General features: G+C 28.9%; 1 long non-coding RNA gene across 1 annotated transcript; it reads right to left on the reverse strand.

Annotated features, from left to right (window-relative positions):
• Positions 1-12506: 12506 nt before the first annotated feature.
• Positions 12507-16730, reverse strand: LOC18612825 (uncharacterized). Its single transcript, XR_001926270.2, has 3 exons — positions 16539-16730; positions 14940-15002; positions 12507-12764 (listed from the first exon to the last, which is right to left on the reverse strand). It is a non-coding gene; the product is annotated as an uncharacterized LOC18612825 (long non-coding RNA).
• Between the last annotated feature and the right edge of the window lie 1479 nt (positions 16731-18209).

Consider the following 18209-nt stretch of genomic DNA (forward strand, 5'->3'; position numbering starts at 1 on the left):
TGATTGTGCTTGTTTGTAATGTTGGTAAATCTATCAATCATGGTAGAGATGTCTCCACTAGGTTCCATTTTGAACATTTTATAGTTATGGGTGAGTAAAGCAATTTTGGACTCCTTAACTTAAGAAGTCCACATTTTGTAAATTTCCTTGACTGTGGTACAACCAGAAATTTTATTGAATTCGATAGGGGTCAATGCACAATGGAGAGTGTTAATAGCTTTGAAATTGGTTTAAACCTTTCTTACTTTGGCTTCAGTCTAGTCTGCCCTTGGTTTAGGAATTTTCTCTCCCATGATAAAACCAGGCGAGATAAGAATATAAGGTCTTCCTGTAATCATATCCCACATTTTGTAATCAAGAGTTCTAATGTAAATAGACATTTTAGTCCTCTAATAAGTATAATTTGATCCATCAAATAAATGAGGCTTATCTGTGGATGGCCCTCCCAAAATTTTTATAAATATTTCTTTCTTATATATATTTTATCAATGACCCCCCTCCAAAATTTTTGAAAATTTTTATTTATTATATATTTTTAATGGCCCATTTAAAATAATTTTTTATTTAATTATTAATATAAATAAAAAATAATAAAACAACTTCACAAACTACTTAACTTTACCCTAATTTAAGTTTCTTTACACTTTTTTCTCTTTTTCTTTTTCTTTTTCTCTTTTTTTTTATGTCTTTTTATTTTTATTTCTCTTTTCTCACAACTTACCATTGAAACACACCTCATTCTTTAAAAGAGATTTATAAGCTTGTAAGTTTGGACAAGACAGAGAACACTCACCACCATTGTGTAAAATTAAGGTGAGGTAAAGTTTTCTTTTACCTTTTTCTTTCTATTTATATTATTTAAATATTGTGTGAAATCATGTATTTCGTATTTAACTATTTATATTTTATGCATTATAGTTTTATATTTAATATTTTAAGTTTAAATATAATGTTGATTACATTGTTTTTCTTTTCAGGTTTGATTAAAATATGAGTAAGTTTCAAACAATTGACAAATTTTTTAAAAGAAAAGAGGTAGATTGTTCAAATGATTCTCTTACACTTGAGCCACCAAGCCTTAATACTTCAACTCATGAACAAGAGCAGTGTGAATCAAAACGTCCAAGCCCCAATCTTGAGGAAATTAATACTTTTTATATAGAACCTGATCTTGGGTTACGACCAATGATATGGGAATCTCCCATCAATCAAAGGGATGAAATTCATCGTGTTTATCTCAAACGTGGGCCATGTCAAACCATTCCTAAGACATACCTTTTATTAGATGATGTTCATCCTCGTTGTTTTCAAGCTTCTTGGTTTGAATTATATCCTTCTTGGTTTGAGAATTCTTGTGACAAAAATGCTATATTTTATTTGCCATGCTACCTTTTGGGTAAGAATACCTCAAATCATCCAAGTTCAAATGCATTTATTGAAAAGGGTTTCAAAAGTTGGAAGAAAGTAAATAGTGGAGAAAATTGTCCACTTTTAAATCATGTTGGCAAAAATCCAAATTCCACACATAATGTTGCTGTAAAATCTTGTGAGGGTTTATTGAAAAAATCCCAACATATTAATAGGCTTATCAAAAGACAAGCATCAAAAGAGATCTTGAATAATTAGCTTAGGCTCAAAGCTTCTATAGATTGTGTTAGATGGTTAACTTTTCAAGCTTTTTCATTTAAAGGTCATGATGAAAGTCCATCCTAAAAAAATTGAGGAAATTTCATTGAAATGCTAAAATTGTTAGGATCTTACAATGATAAAATTCGTAAGCTTGTCTTCAAAAATGCTCCACGGGTTGCTAAATACAAATCCAATGATGTTCAAAAGGAGATTAAGCATATTTTGGCTAATATGGTGAGAAATTCAATTAAAGAGGAAGTGGGAAATGCTAAGTTTTATGTTATTATTGATGAAGCTCAAGATGAGTCTTAAAAAAAAAGCAAATGGCTATTATTTTGATATTGTTGATGGTCATGTTTTTGTTCAAGAATGTTTCTTTGATCTTGTACAAGTTATTGATACTAGTGTAATGACTTTGAAGAAAGAGTTAGTGTCTGTTCTTTCTCATTATAACCTTCAAGTTGAAAGTATTCGAGGTCAAGGATATGATGGTGCTAGTAACATGCATGGTGAATGGAATGGTTTACAAGCTTTGGTACTTAACGATTGTCCATATGCATATTATGTGCATTGTTATGCTCACAAATTACAATTAGCATTGGTTGCAACATCTAGAGAAGTAGTTCATATTCATGAATTTTTTACATAGTTGACTTCTATTGTAAATATTGTTAGTGCTTCTTTTAAAAGGCATGACAAATTACAAGCTGCTCAAGCAATTGACATTACAAACATGATTGTTATTGATGAACTTGAAACAAGTAAAAGAGCAAATCAAGTGAGAATTCTACAAAGAGTTGGAGATACTCGATGGAGCACACACTTTCATTCTATTTGTAGCTTGATGAGAATATTTGATGCAACTTGCACTGTTATTGAAAGTATTATTGATGAAAGGTCCAATTATTCACAAAGAAGTGATGCTTTTGCTGCTAGTAAAATATTAGCATCATTTGAATTTATTTTCATATTACACTTGATGTATGAGGTCATGGGAATCATTAATGTTCTTCGTCAAGCATTACAATTACGATCTCAAGATATTTTAAATGCAATTCATCTTGTTTTTACCACAAAATCACTCCTTCAGAAGTTGAGATATGATGGGTGGTCTAATTTCTTTGAGGATGTGAAAAAATTTTGTAAAAAACATGAGATAAAAATTCCTGTTGCAGATAGGGATCAGCCTAATGTGTAGTCAATGACACGTTCGGTCCACCGTGAATAGGTAAAGGCATCTTCTAGCATTTTATTCCGAGTCACTCCACTGTTAGAGGTCAAGTCGTAGCATTTTATTTATTAAGTTGTAAACGAATTCTAAATTTTTATATAAGCATTAATTTGGAGATTATAGATTTTAATGCATATACTTACGAATAAAAGGAAAAAGTTTGTATTGATTTTTATATTTATGGTTCAATTTAGTATATGAAAGTATCAATATTATATGGTGATTGAATGTAGTGAATTAACGAGCAAATTCTAGACAGGCTTGTTCGAGACTTGGCGGGTCTTTTTCGAAAGTCTTGGACGCTTGCAACGACCGGGGAGAGGTCGTTGCAATCCTAGTAGAACCGAAACCCTTATGGATAATGGACTCATGTTTTATCTCCTTATAACATTTGATATACCATGGGTATGATCATTTTAATGCGTTGATATAGACTCTGTATGGTGAGATTATAATTGAGGTAATCATCTATGAACATATATCCAAATAGTGGAGTTCATAGCATTAACACCACTTCTAGTAATTTCAGAAAATTTGGTGATTAATCTAGGCCCAATGGATTGATGAATTAGCTATTCATCACATCTTGATACTCAAAAGATTAGATCTAGAGTATTGGATCACCAATTAGATGAAATCTAATACTAAGGGACAAAATTGACACAGAGTAAAACTATAATTTCAATTTTTGTCATTACATGATTATGAGGGTTCATAACATAAGGTTTGCAATTTGGACAACCAATATTGCATATTAACTATTGGATCATTTCTTGTAATTGCAATAAATCCAAGGGTGCAACCATGAATCTATGGTGGAGTGATTTCATGGTTAATAAACTTGAATTATCTTAATGAGATTAAGAGCAATTTTAAGTTTATTGGAGATTGAAATATATATGTCCAAATAAATTCCCCATTTAGCTTCATAGAATTCAACTTGTTTAAGTTGGAATGTATGTTTTATTTGATTATTTAAATTTATGTTCAAAAATGATAACTTTATATACTGTCTTAATTAAGACAAGGATTGTCTCAATTTAGATAAAGCACATATGTTGTCTTAATTAAGGCTAGAGTTGTTTTAATTTAGGCAAGAGCGTATTTGTTGATTTAAAACAATAGATGTCTTAATTATGTTACTTTATTTTTGGTATGTCAAAAAATTATCTTAATGAATAAATATTTTTTTAAGGGAAGAGTTATCTTAAAATGAAATATATTTATTAAGATATTTATTGTCTTGAGATAAAATAATATTGGAGGATTTTAATTATAATTGAAGAATTAAATAGTTTATTCTTTATTTATAATAAATTATAAGAGTCCATGTTTGATTAGGATTTCTTTATTTTGTTATTAATTCTTTTTAATTAAAGATGGATAATAATACAAGAGAATAATTATTCAAAAAGGAATCATATTTTGACATGGACAAATAATTATAATTAAATAAATAAATTGTTTAATTTTTACTTTTAATTTTAATTATTATTGGAGGAGTATAGTACGACCATAACACTTTATGGATAACTAACTTGAACTCTTGATAGGAATTTATTTTTAATTAAAAATAAAAATAAAAGAAGAGTCCATCAAGAAACAGAAATTTAAAGTCTTTGTCGTAACTTATAAAAGGGAAAAGAAATTTTCACCATTTTTCAAGGCTGAACCCCTAAGTCCAAAAGTTCCTCCAAGAATCCTCCATAGCCACGCCTTTTCTTTAGGTTCTTTTTTATCTCCAATCTTGGTATATTTTTCTGGAAACCTCTCACAAGAAAAACAACCATAGATTTAAAGAAGAAAAAGAGAGAAATTCAATTGTTAACATCTTGATTTAGCATTCCATACCTTGTCCACTCAAGGTTCAAGTTGAAAGCCATTCTTGAAGAATAAGTGGTAAGTTTATTTGGTTGAGGAATCAATTTTTGCTGTGGTGGAAATTTACTATAATTTAGTAGAAGTTAAGAATTGAGAATCTTGCAAAGAAAAAACCTATCTCGGTAATTTGAGCATAACTTTCTCTTTGGAGGTCTAAATGACGTGATTCTGGAGGCATTGGAAAGCTAAGAAATAGGGCTACAATTTTTATGTTTACTATTTTGCCCATTTCAAATGAGATGAAGGAGAATAATTCTTCACACATTGCTAGTTATTGTGATCAGAATTTGAGGAACGAAATCAAGGAAAGGTATTTTCATCATTCTTGATAGATTTTTAATTTTTATGGATGTGATTACATAATTTTGCAATAAGTATGATATGTGAATTCTGCATGTGTATTTGGATTGCTTGCTTCCGTTAAAGAAAAATTTTTGAAATCCATAGTTTACATAAACACATCAGTGCACAAAGATCCAATCTCCAGCACATACATCTTTGGTGGAGCATGCTCAAGAAGTACAAATTCAATCCTAAGGGCTTTAACCCCATGGATAGTGCCGTTTTTCCAAGGAAATTCACAATGTTATAGCTGTTGAATTTCATATCCTTGTCTCTCTTTTTTTTGTATATTTTTTATGGGGTTTTTCAGCTTGAGTAAATTTACTAGGACCCTTTTTTTTATGATGTGTTTAATTCAATGCTTTGTTTGGCAGTTACGAAAAGGTAAATGAAACATGAATGAAAGCTAGAAGCTTCACTTGGTTGTTATTGATCAGTTCAATTTCTCTATTAATGAAATATGGATTCATTTTTTTATACTTCTTTTTTAAAATGTTTTTGTTAGATATTTGGTTATTTGAAGTGTGATTTAAGAAAGGTAGTCATTTTTAGATCTAACATTTTCTTGTAAAAGTCTTTAATTTGTTTAGAGATTGAATTGAAAGTTCAATGCTTGTTCAAAACAATTAGACTATATATTTTTAGTAGGTTACTACATGCAAGTTTAATTTTAAGTATAGATAACTTAAGTTGATTTCATCTTGTGGGATTGTTAGCAATTTCAATCTACTAATGTTGCAAGCATTTGACATCTGTAAAGGATTTCAAGGGCTTGAAGGGATGACTCATGAAGATATTGTTAAGGCTGGAGCTATTATCTCAAGGGACATGTTGAAGGCTAATTACTTTTGCACAATGTCATATGAATACAAAATGGTTTATGTGAAACAAGTGCTTAATGGCTCAAAAAGCAATTACAATGGACAAGTAGTTATTAGTAATTAACATTTTCAACTTTTTTGGATTGTTTTTGACACGGAACTTTATGTTTAATGTTGTTGTTTGAAGATTGTTTCATGTTTGAACTAAGTTTGATGTTAATATAAAATGAACTTATTAGTTTATTTAATCCATTATGTGAACCAACTTATTTGTTAGATTTTTTTATTTAATCATTTTAAATATAAACTTGCTCTTACCGTTTATATATACTCATAAATACTACTACCATTAATATTATTAAAAGCATTTGCTATTTATTTTAAAAATTAGAAGAAAAAATCATTAGCCCATTAAGTTCAAAGACAAAAAGATTACACTACTCTTACAATAAAGTTTTTTATTATTCTTGTAATAATTCTAGGCATTATTACAAAGAATAATTATTTTTAATATTTATAGGTATTATTATAAAAACAAACATTTAATAACTTCACATATTTTAATTTTTAAATATTTAGTATTCAAATATTATGTTATTTTTGTCATGTTATTATTTGTTATTTTAAGTGATAAAGTTTGAAAATTTAAAAATTCACATTAAAAGGAATGCAAGTTTATTTAACTTTTTATATTTTCATACATAAGACTAATTCTATAAATTAACATTACATTCCTAGTAAAGTGTAATCAAACACTGAACTGTAACCTTTCTAGTAATCACATTCCCAATGATCAACATTTTCTTATGTATACCAAACTCTGCAATGTTATTTTCTCAATAATCACATTTCTAGTAATCATATTACCAACAATCATATTTTCAGCACTCACAATACCAACAATTACATTCTCTCTAAAACACCAAGTGCCACCTTTGTTGCATGCTAGGATATGAGGAATTGATCCCCCTCTCATAGATTTTTAAAATTTCAAGTGCAAGATCAATCATGAGAAAGTAAAGGTGTGCAAATGCAAATCGAACTGAATCAAAATGAGTTTAGTTTTTTCAATTTGGTTAGGGTAGCTCGGTTATTAAAGTTCATACGATTCGATTTTAGTTAGGAATTTTTCAAACTGAACTTGAATAAGGGTATAATGGGGTTTTCGCATAGGAAATAAATCATAAACTATCCGTTGTTGTTTTTATCCATGTTTTTTAATTATTTGTTATTTATATGAGTATCCATCTTATTTATTCTAATTGTTTATCGTCCTTTTTAATATTTTTGTAGTATTGATTTATAAAAAAAATGCAACATAAATAAATATATATAAACAAAAAAAAAGAAATTTCTCAAGTTCGATTTTCAAAAACCAAACTGAACTAACCAAATTAATTTGGTTTTGGTTAGTTTGGTTACTTGTGAAATTCGGTTCGGTTTCGATTATTTTTAAACATGAGTTTGGTTAGTTTGGTTATTAGATATACAAAACCAAACTAACCGAAATAATCGTTTGCTCTATCATACATGAAAGAGTGATTGATCCCAAAGGTATTCGTTAGCTGTAATGAAGACAAAATTTTAGGAAACTAACCGCTCTTTTCATATTTAATACTATGCAACAATTCTAATAGGATTTGTAAGCATAAATACACAATCTTTGAATCATCTAAGAAGAATTAGAAAAGAAACTAGACATAAGTTGAAAGTAAACATTTTTCACATTTTTCCAAGTTTTTTAAAGCATTTAAGCCTTCATTCATGCTCTATTATAATCATCTTTGATATTGCCTTGTATTCACTAAGCAATATTTACTTATTAGAGATTTTATTGCTTGTATAGGTTATGAAATACCCCATACTTTGATATGGTGATAAATAAAGTTGAGCGAATGCAAATTGAGGTCAATTAAAATGTTTAAAAGTGATAAGAAACGAAAGGAGTAGTTTAGGATAAAATATTTCGCAAGTGAAAAAATAACAATAAAATAATAATAATTTTATCGGAGGAGAATTTGTGAGATAAAAGGCGATTCGGAAGTCAAGTGAGGCATAATAAGGTATTTCAGGTACCAAGGAGACAAGATAAAATTTTTAAAATATTAATATTTAGCCCGATGTCGAAATCAGTCATGAAAAAGGATCATATGGTTGATCCAAGTGGGGGAGAAGATGACAAGCCCGACTCTATAAAAATATTTGTCATAACATACATGTGATGGATAGCATGTTTGCATGCTAAGACAGTCTCGAAAAAAAAAATTTACAAAAGTCGGTATTGTACCTAAAGGTACAAAAAAGTTGAGTTAAACCTCGAACTAGATCAAATAGAGAATTTACAATGAAATTAAGAATTTTAAAGTCCCAGAACAATTTAATATGGTGATTCGGAGTTCGAGGATCAATTTGGAGTCAAATTAAAATTTTCGCTATCTAGGGGCAAAATGGTTATTTACCACCTGGGGACAAAATGAGAATTTTTAGAAAATATTTTTGGCCCCATTTGACTTATTGGAGTAAGATTTGAAGTTTAGAAGTGAAAATTTTTAATTTCGGTATAATTTGGAGTAAAAGGGTAAAATGGTAATTTTGCCATCCGAAATCGAAAATTTAATTTTTGAAAGGATTTTGATCAAATTTAATTATTTGGAGTGTGAAAAGAGTATGATGAGTGAAAATTATGCATTATGGCAAATTTTCAATTTTTTGGGTAAAAATGTAATTTTTGAAAAGTTCAGGGACCAAAGTGTAATTTTGAAAAATTTACTCCACCAAAACTTTGAAAAAATCTGAAAATTTCACTTAAGACTTGAATAAGTCAAAGGGAATGCATGGTGAAAAAAAAAAGTAGGACAAGTGGATGGCTAGAAAAAAAAATGCATTAATAAAATATTCAAAATATGAATAAAATAATATTATTCATTAAACAATAAAATGGCATAAAAAAATCAGCCCATAACCCATTCTTCTTCTTCAACATTCGGCCAAGCAAGAAACAAGAGAGAGAAAGGAGAAAATAAAACCCTAGCCAAGAAATTTAAAGGGAAAATAGGTGAAAATTCAAAAATCAAGTGAAAAAAAGGTAACATTTCTTAAATTTGTCTTGTGCTTTACCTTTCCCATGCATTTCTCATCATTTTCCATGGTTGAATCATGTGATTTGAGGATGATTTCAATTCTGGTCATATGGGTTTAGAGAGAGAAAGTTGTTGGATAAATTTGATTTTAAGCTATGTTAGTGTTTAGTGTTTGTTTAGCATGTTTATGAGTAAAACAACAAGAAAAATATTTATATTCTCCATGAATTTCTCTAAGCCGAATCTAGCCAATGGTATGTGAGGATGAGGTTGACTTTATTTTAAGAGAATTGGGTGGAAAAATGATGAATTATGAGGCTGAAAATTAAATGAGAATTTTCAGTTCAATAAATTGAAATTTTTACCCACTAGGGGTAAAAGCGTAATTTATAGTCCAGACTGATAAATTGGACCAAATTCACAGTCATTGAGGTATTATGGATATAATTGGATAATTGAAATTGAAATGGATGGAATTGGAGTCGAATTGGGGATTTTAGAAATTTACACCGTGTATAGGCGAGTTAGGTCAGACACCGCAATTAAGCGATTGTCTAGACATTTCAAATCCTATCTAGGGCATATGCATGGATAAGAGCCTGAAATAATTTATGATAAATTGACACAATTTATTATGGATAGGTGGTGAGTCAATTGTTTCGGGTAAGAAATTGCACCCGAGGACGGAAGATAGGAGTATTTTTACTCCTAATACTGTGAGTAAACTTATTATCGTCTTAATTATCTAGAGTAGTTTTATACAACTGTGTGATTTTATGAAAAATGGGTTTAAATGGTAAATTGCTATGTTTTAGGAGAAATTGTGATTTTATAAAATGATTTTATAAATTTTCTGAAAAATCGAATACTGGTTTTGAAAATAGAGTAATTGGAGACTACCTGCTTGTGTTGTAAATTTATGGTTTTAAATTGAATGGCTTATGACAATATATGAGCATGAATGACTAAACTGATTTTGGTGTCAGAATTATTTGTGTTGTGTATTCAGCCTTGAGAGGCTAGATTGCGATAAATTGTCATACCATGCTAGAATAAATTTTATTGAATTGGTGGAATATATATTAATTATTTACTGCAGAAGGGGTTCTGTGGACCAGCCTATTAGAGGGGCACGGTAAACTCCATTATATTATTACCTCCAACGAAGAGGCGCGTAGGGTATCTCCTGAGGTAAAGCTTAGGGTTCACTTCACGTCAAACCACCACGTGAAGGGGAACTCAGCCAACACCAAGGAACGGTTGTATTTTTCTCAAACTAAAAATATATTTTAAGTGTATACAAAATTTTAACAGCCTTGGCGGACTCGGTTGGATGCCCTGCGCAAGGTGTCACCGAGTATGAGTTTTGGCACGAGCCAAAGTTTTAAGAAATTCATAAGCCAAGTTGATTACTCGATTTATATGGATTGATTTTATTTGGTTGAAATGAACTGAAAGGTAATGAAATTACAGTATGATGACTTATTTAGTTATCTCCATTTACTCGGCTTTAGATACTTTAGATGGTATCTGTTTACTCACTGGGATTATAAAATCTCACCCCTTCTTCCTATACATTTTTCAGGCTCAGGATAGTTTGTAGATAATCGAGTAGGACGAGAACTAAGCTCGGAACTGCATTATAGAAAGTAAGAGTTCACAGTCTTACATCCTCTTGGTCAATTGGGGCCCACGTGTCATTGTAGATCAAAACTTACATTTTGGTTATCTGTATTTCTATTCATACAATTTTTACTTTACTTTCATGTGTGAAAAATTATTTACGAATATTTCTATAAAAATTTATTTTATGAGAAAATAGAATATTTTATTGATTATTTTTTAATAGTACTAGTTGTTAATAATTTGCTTTCAAATGAACGTTTTATATACTTATTTTGTTTTTAAATCATTAAATATATATTTTTTGCTTACCTACTACATTTTTAGCAAGTTTTGAGATTTTTGACAAAAATTTACGAAAATGCCCCAATGAGCCAGAAAATAATATTTTATTGTTCTTATTTGAAAATGACTTATGATTTTTTTTAAATGCGAGATTTAATAATTGTTGCTCACCGAGAAGATGCGAAAGTTGATGCTAAGCCTTGCAGGGTTTCGATCGGCATTCGGGGTGAAGAATGTCTGTCGAGGCCTCGCGGCGGTTGTTATGGGCTCGATGGAGAGTTTCGGATCGTGACAGGTTATCTGTCACATCCCATTTCTCGGGATATGACCGACGCAAGCACTTACATCGGTATAGCCCACTAGACCCAAACAAGGCTTTCAATCATCAACCACATTTTGTTCATCATATAGTTCATTTGCATGAACATATATTTCATATCATAATCAAATGTTCGGACCATCACACTATATGGAATTTACATCATACATCCAGAATTGCTCTAATTCAAATATTCATCATTTGTAAAAATATAATCTCATAAGCATTTCATATTGACAGGCATATACACCCTTAAATGGCGTTTGGTACCTTATAATGTAATCACATTGCAGGGATTGTGATTACAAGGAATGTGAATACAAGGATTGTGATTTCTAGAGAGATAACATTTTAATGTTTGGTTTACAAGCATTTTAGTGAGAATGTAATGTTAATTTTCAAAATTACAACTATGTATTAAAATACAAGTTTAATATAGTTGTATGTTTTTCATTATAAGTTTTTATATGATATCATATTTTAAATAAAGTTTTGATGTCATATTTTATTTTCATTTCTTATCATAATCTCACTAGAAGGGACCCCGTGTGTTGCGCTCGGGTCAAATAAAAGACTGTGTAATGACTTAGAGCTATTGATACTAAGGGAAGTGTTCATATATATATCCCAAAGTTGTTATAATTTTGAATACAAAGTGGAAGGCCATTCCATACTTGTTTATAATCATGTACATTCATTCTCACCTATTTAACAAAAAGTTGAAATCAGAGTAGTTTCTATTACAAAAAATAAGTGCTAAAGCATAATGATTTTGCCAGTGTATTGCCAGCATTACAGTTATATATAAAAGTTATTATTAACTTTGTTAACAACAAAGTAAGCTATTGGAAAAACTAAATAAATATATAAATTAGTTACACACAAAAAATATAAAGTGAACATAAATAACAAAATTGTTTAGCTCAAATACAAAGATTTTCATACATTTAATTGAATATACAAAGAATTTCATACATTCAATAGAATCTGAAAAATATATGAGCAAAAGTGCCTCAAGATGGACAAAAAATTAAAAAAAAAAAGACGTTGTAAGCCTTATTGCCTTAGCATTATAAGACATTATAAGCAGTTAAATAGCGAGCTATAGTTGTATGATTCTCATCCACACAAATAAGACAAAGAACACCTTTCCACAATTGCTAAAGGAAGTAACTTCACAAAAAAACAATCATCTTCTATGATTCATTTGTTCCAACTTCGATGTCCCTACCTTTCTTTTTGTTCTAACATCTGCTTCGTTCTCAGAACAAATTCCATAAAATAAGCTCATCATATGAAGCAAATCTCATTCTTCTTGACAAACAATTTTATATAGAACAACTATAACACAGAAGTAAGAAACATAGACATTTATACCTTGGAAGTGTGTTTGCCCCTTTTCCTCACAACCTTTATAAAACGAAATCTAAAGCAATAGTACTATTCAATACATTACTCCTTAATACTTTGTCATTCAACAATTGTAGCTAATCCTAGGAATTGGTTGAATTTGAAGATGCCATGCTCCTAAAATATTTGTGCTCCTAAAATAACTGTGAAGGTAAAAAAAAATGTATTAAAAGGAAAAACTATAAAGTCATATCATGGTTGAGGATGAAGCAAATAATAAATGAATTTCAAACAATCAATTTTTGAAAGATTTGTGAAAGATTATAAAAAATAACCCAAACAGAAAATAAAAAAATAAAAGAAAATTTTGGAAGTCTAAAATTAAAAGGGAAGACGATTAAGTACATGATTTAGGTAGCTTGAAGCATCGAAGATCAATTGAATAATTGAAACAGATAAAATAAAAGCAATATTTTGACTGATGTTGGATAAAGTTCCAAGCAATTCATAAGGCTATTAGCTGAGTTTATGGTTAATATTCTTGTGAGGTGGTTAGTGGACAACCAAGTGAGTATTATGTTGTATAAGTATGCAAACATTCTAGTAGAATTGCAATTATAAACAAATGTTATGATTAAAGTGTCTAGTAGAGGTTGTTGCTTTCCTACAAAAAGGAGAGAGTTGTTTGTGATTGTTAAGATCATGTCATGCGGTTTGTTCTGTACAGAAGGTGAACCAAAAGCTTGTTCAAGATTGAAGAAAAATTGTTTGTTTTGTAGTTCATCAATCTTGATGAACAATTTGAGAAAGAAATCAAAGGTATTTTGACTATGAAAACTAATCTATTGTCAAACAATATGAAAACTAATAACTATGAAACAATAAGCTTAGAAAAATTTATGTACAACCCATCTAAGAAACAATGAAGAAATAAGCTTATAAACAATTTAAACAACATATGAAGTAAATCTAGACCTGCCTAAAAAATAAAAAGCATCCAAAGACTATGTAAATAAATAGTAAAAAAGTATGATTGAAAGCTACAACAAACCAAATGGATAGATAAAAATATAAATAAAAATGTAAAGAATTAAATCTAATGTTTGCATATTGTAAAAAAAACAATCAGGAAAAGCAAGAAAAATGAAATAAAAGATGTAAACTAAATGAAAGAATAATTAACAAATAATGAATCATCATTTTACCATTAGGTAACATTTGGTATGATGGAAGTGGGAGCACATTCCCTACATGTGTCTAATTAAATTACATTGCAGTGTTTATTTTACAACAGATCATTGTAATGTAAGATTACAATGCAATCACATTACAACCAAGGGATGTAATGTGATTGCAGTCCAAAACTCATGTAATCACATTATATTGCACTCTGCAATATTATTAAAGACATTTTTACCCTTCAACTTTATTATTTTGTTTAAAACATTTTGTAATGTTATAATTAAAATAAAATATTTTAAAATAAAATATATAATATGAGAATTAGAAATTAAAATAAAATAAAATAAAAAAAATTAAAATTTATATAATATAGGTAAAAGAAATAAATATATAATATATAATATAAACAATTAAATTTAAAAAATAAAAATAAAAAATATAATATTATAATAAAAAAAATAAAATATATAACATTAAAAATATATTTAAGAGATGATATTATATAAAAATTAACTATAAAAAATAAAGTATATTAAACCTGTATTTTAATAAATATGAGTAATTTTGAAAATTAACATTACATTCCCAACAAAGTATTTGTAAATCAAATGCTGCAATGTTAACTTTCTTGGATTTTAATCATTATTTTGTTTGTATACTAAACATTGTAATGTTATTTTCCCTGCAATCACTTTGCTTGCAATCACATTACTTACAATCACATTACTTGTAATCACATTCCATTCTAAAGTACCAAACCCCACCTTAGTTGCAGGCAAATCTTGCATTGTAAAGTAGACAAACAAGCACACAGCTCTTGAAAAAAATAAGACAACATTAGACAATAACGAAAACCTAAATCGAATTAGCAATCATAAATAGAACACATTTTGTAGGAAAAAACTAACACCCTAAGCATTCAAGAAGTGTTCCAATTTAATAGCTAGTGTTTATAGTCCTAATTGTTGGTTAACTTTCTTTTAGACAATTATGTGATTATCTAAATCAAGAATAAGCACACCTCATCTATTCAAGCAAATTATGGGTCAAGAAAATATCCATTAACAATCATAATATATATCAGACCACTTACTGTACTACTTGGCTTGATCTCTAAATTTATAACTCAAATGTAAACATTTGCAACTAATGAAAAGTGACTTGAGTGTAAACAGAAAAAGATAAAAATGACATACCTGAAAGTCACCCAAACAGAAGCTGGAACTTGGAACTTGTGCTAGCATAACAAAGAAAGAAATCTGAAAACGGAAAAACAAAAATCAATATAACCTTTACACCATTCACAGTAGAAGAAGAGAGAAAAAGAATCAAAAATATTATATCTTTTAAGGATGATCATAGAGCAAATATAAATCAAGAGCAAAGCCATATCCAATCACATACATACCTAAATAAAAGATCAAGAATAAAACAACTTCATTGCAATCTTTCTATTATCACACACAATGTTCTTAAATATTGACTATTTAATGAGCCAAGACTAAACACAAAAATATTAGAACTAACAAACATCCTCATCAGCACTCATGTTCATATATATTCAGCTGTATACCTATGATTGCCCAAGCAAATGCTTAAACTATTTATAGTAAAAAAAATAATTGTTTTTAATGTCAAAACGTATGATTCAATTCATTATAAGATGTTCTCACATCATCAAGCACAATGCTTGAAACATGCAGATATTTTACAATAATTAAATTTGTCAAAAACCAGCAATTTAGAACTGAAGATTAAAACCACCAGCCATTGAAAGATACACTATGTGTTAAGCAAGCAGCCCATTTAAGTCACATAAGGTGTTATCTTTCTCAAATCTCAAATGTCCTTAATTAATTTCACACTGTTAAGCCTACAATGCAATCCCAATCAGCAATAGGTAGAGTGAGCACATCCTAAATATAAGGTTACCACATACTCTCAAACCAAACTTATATGGGATGTAAATGTAACACCACCAAGCATGCATCATTGTGAATGTCTTATAATTGAAAAAGAAATTTTCTAAAAATTGAGACATCATAATAAAGAAAAATTGACTTTAAAACTATAAATGATTAAACATAAATATGCTACCTTCCATTAGGTTTAGGAAGACCTAATAATAACATTATCGAAAAGGCAAAATAACAGAATACACAACAAATTTTCTTAAAATTACATTAAAAATTGTTCTAAATTAATCTCTTAAATGCAAAACATAGAAACTTCATTTCAAAATCATCCAACAAATTTCTATACAAATAGTGGACATTTATTATCATGGATTAAGGGTAGGCTTGTGTATACACTTAAGATTCCCTTTCTTATGAGTATCTAAGATGCGAAAACACTAAAAATCATCATCAAACGCAGAATATGGGCACCCTGTGCATGAATAAGTACCCAAACTTTGCATGCATCAAAACCCATAATCAGATCTACTAATTATAGCTAAAATACCCACAAAAACAAAAACTTCAAAGAAAAGTTTGGGTTTTGTTTTCTATTTTGTAAATTTCTAACATGATTTTTTATCGACTGTCTCTTGAACTCTTCCCCATCTCCTCTTGGATCCGTCGCAACTTCCTAAAAGTGAAATTTTTTCTTCTTTTTTTCCCCTTTTTCCTTTTATAAACAAACACAAACTCAAGGAAAAAAAAAAGGTAATTAACAATTATAATATGCATGCAAATAAGCAATCGTAAGACATGGAAGAGCGGATGACTTGTTGAGAAGGATGGACGATTTGATCAAGAAAGAAATTTCTGCAGGCAAAAAGCAAAGAAAATTACAGTGCTGGAGGCTACTCCGTGCTGTCCCATAAAAGAAAAAAGATAAGAAGAAAAAGACTCTATACAGGAAGAAAGGGAAAAATGAGTCTAAATAGAAGAAAGAAAAACATAACATCCATTTTAGCCACACATGCGTTCCTTCATACACCAAGGATCGGTTAGGTCCAACTCTTGATAAAGGACAAGAGCAAAAAGACGAAAAAAAAAAAACCTATTACCAAACTTGACCCTAAGTTAAAACCTAATACCAAACCATCAGCAAACCCAGTGCCCCCTCAGCTTCCCAAATCCACCAACATAAACAAAGACAAGTGTCAACACTTGGTAGAAGAAGGGGAAAAGGCACGAGGAGAGCATTGGCCACTTCCCCTGCCCAAAACTAATTCCCAAAGGCAACCAAGTTTCCCAAACCCACAAGAAAAACCTTCCCAACACCACATGGCAACCAAACACAAAGCTACGTGCTAACACTTGGTAAAAGAAAAAGAAAAGGCATGGGGGGAGCATTAGCAACTTCCCCTGCCCAAAACTAATTCCCAAAGGCAGCCAAAATACCCCTCTCCCAAACCCACACAAAAAAAACCTCCCCAACACCACATGGCAACCAAACACAAAGTCACATGTCAACACCTAGAAGTTCTATATGGACTTCCTTTAATATAGAGTTATAGATATATTTTATTTTTATTTATTATAATAAAAATTTAGTTTATATATGACATAAACAAAAAGAAATGTATAGAAATTTGACTATCGAACTTTATATATTCTATAATACACCGATATTAGTTGGACTTCAATTATCAATTAAAAAGTAAATAATGTACATTAAATGATCAAGTATTCTGCTAGACAATTGAGAAACAATCCCAAATGCATAACTTACACATCATAAAACACTACAATAAGAAAATCATAAAACATAAAGGTGAACTCTCTAAGAGCTTACTAGAAATAAAATGCCAAAATTGGTTTACACCAACAATAAAACAGAGCCAACATTCTACCAACAAATAATCAAGTATCAAATGGGAAAATTCCATTTTAATATTAATTAGAAAATATTTTTTATTAGTTAGTAATTTTAAAAATTTTAAAATATATTGTTATTATTATTTTAAAATATTTCAAAAAAATTAAAATAGAAATAATTCTTTTTGGAAAAACTCAAAAAAATAAAATACCGAAAGAGATTTTTTTGAAAAAAAATTGAAAGTAAAAAATATATATCTTTTATTTTAAAAAATTTAATAAAAATTACAAAAAGCAAATAGTTTTTATATTTTTTAAAAAATTATAAACATAAAAAAGAATATCTTCTATTTTTTTCAAAAATTCTAAATATATTTTTTATTTTATGGATTTTCTAATCTTTTTATATTTTCTTAGAAATAAAAATTATTTCTTTTTTTATCGTTCTTGAATTATTTTAACAATTAAAAATTATTTTTTAAAAAAATTTTAGAATTTCTAAAAATTAAAAAATTATTTTTATGTTTTCAAAATTTATAGATTTTTTTTTCAAAAATTTAGAAATATTTTTAATTTTTAAAATTTTTTTGAAGTGATAAAATTAAGTTTCAAAATTTTATTAATTGAAAAAAGGTAAAAATATCAAATCAAGTTTGATAACATATTGAATGGCTGCAAAAATATATTATCTCATGGAAG

This window comes from Theobroma cacao, chromosome 1 (genome assembly GCF_053813885.1).
Source record: "Theobroma cacao isolate CCN51 chromosome 1, ASM5381388v1, whole genome shotgun sequence".
Taxonomy (NCBI): domain Eukaryota; kingdom Viridiplantae; phylum Streptophyta; class Magnoliopsida; order Malvales; family Malvaceae; genus Theobroma; species Theobroma cacao.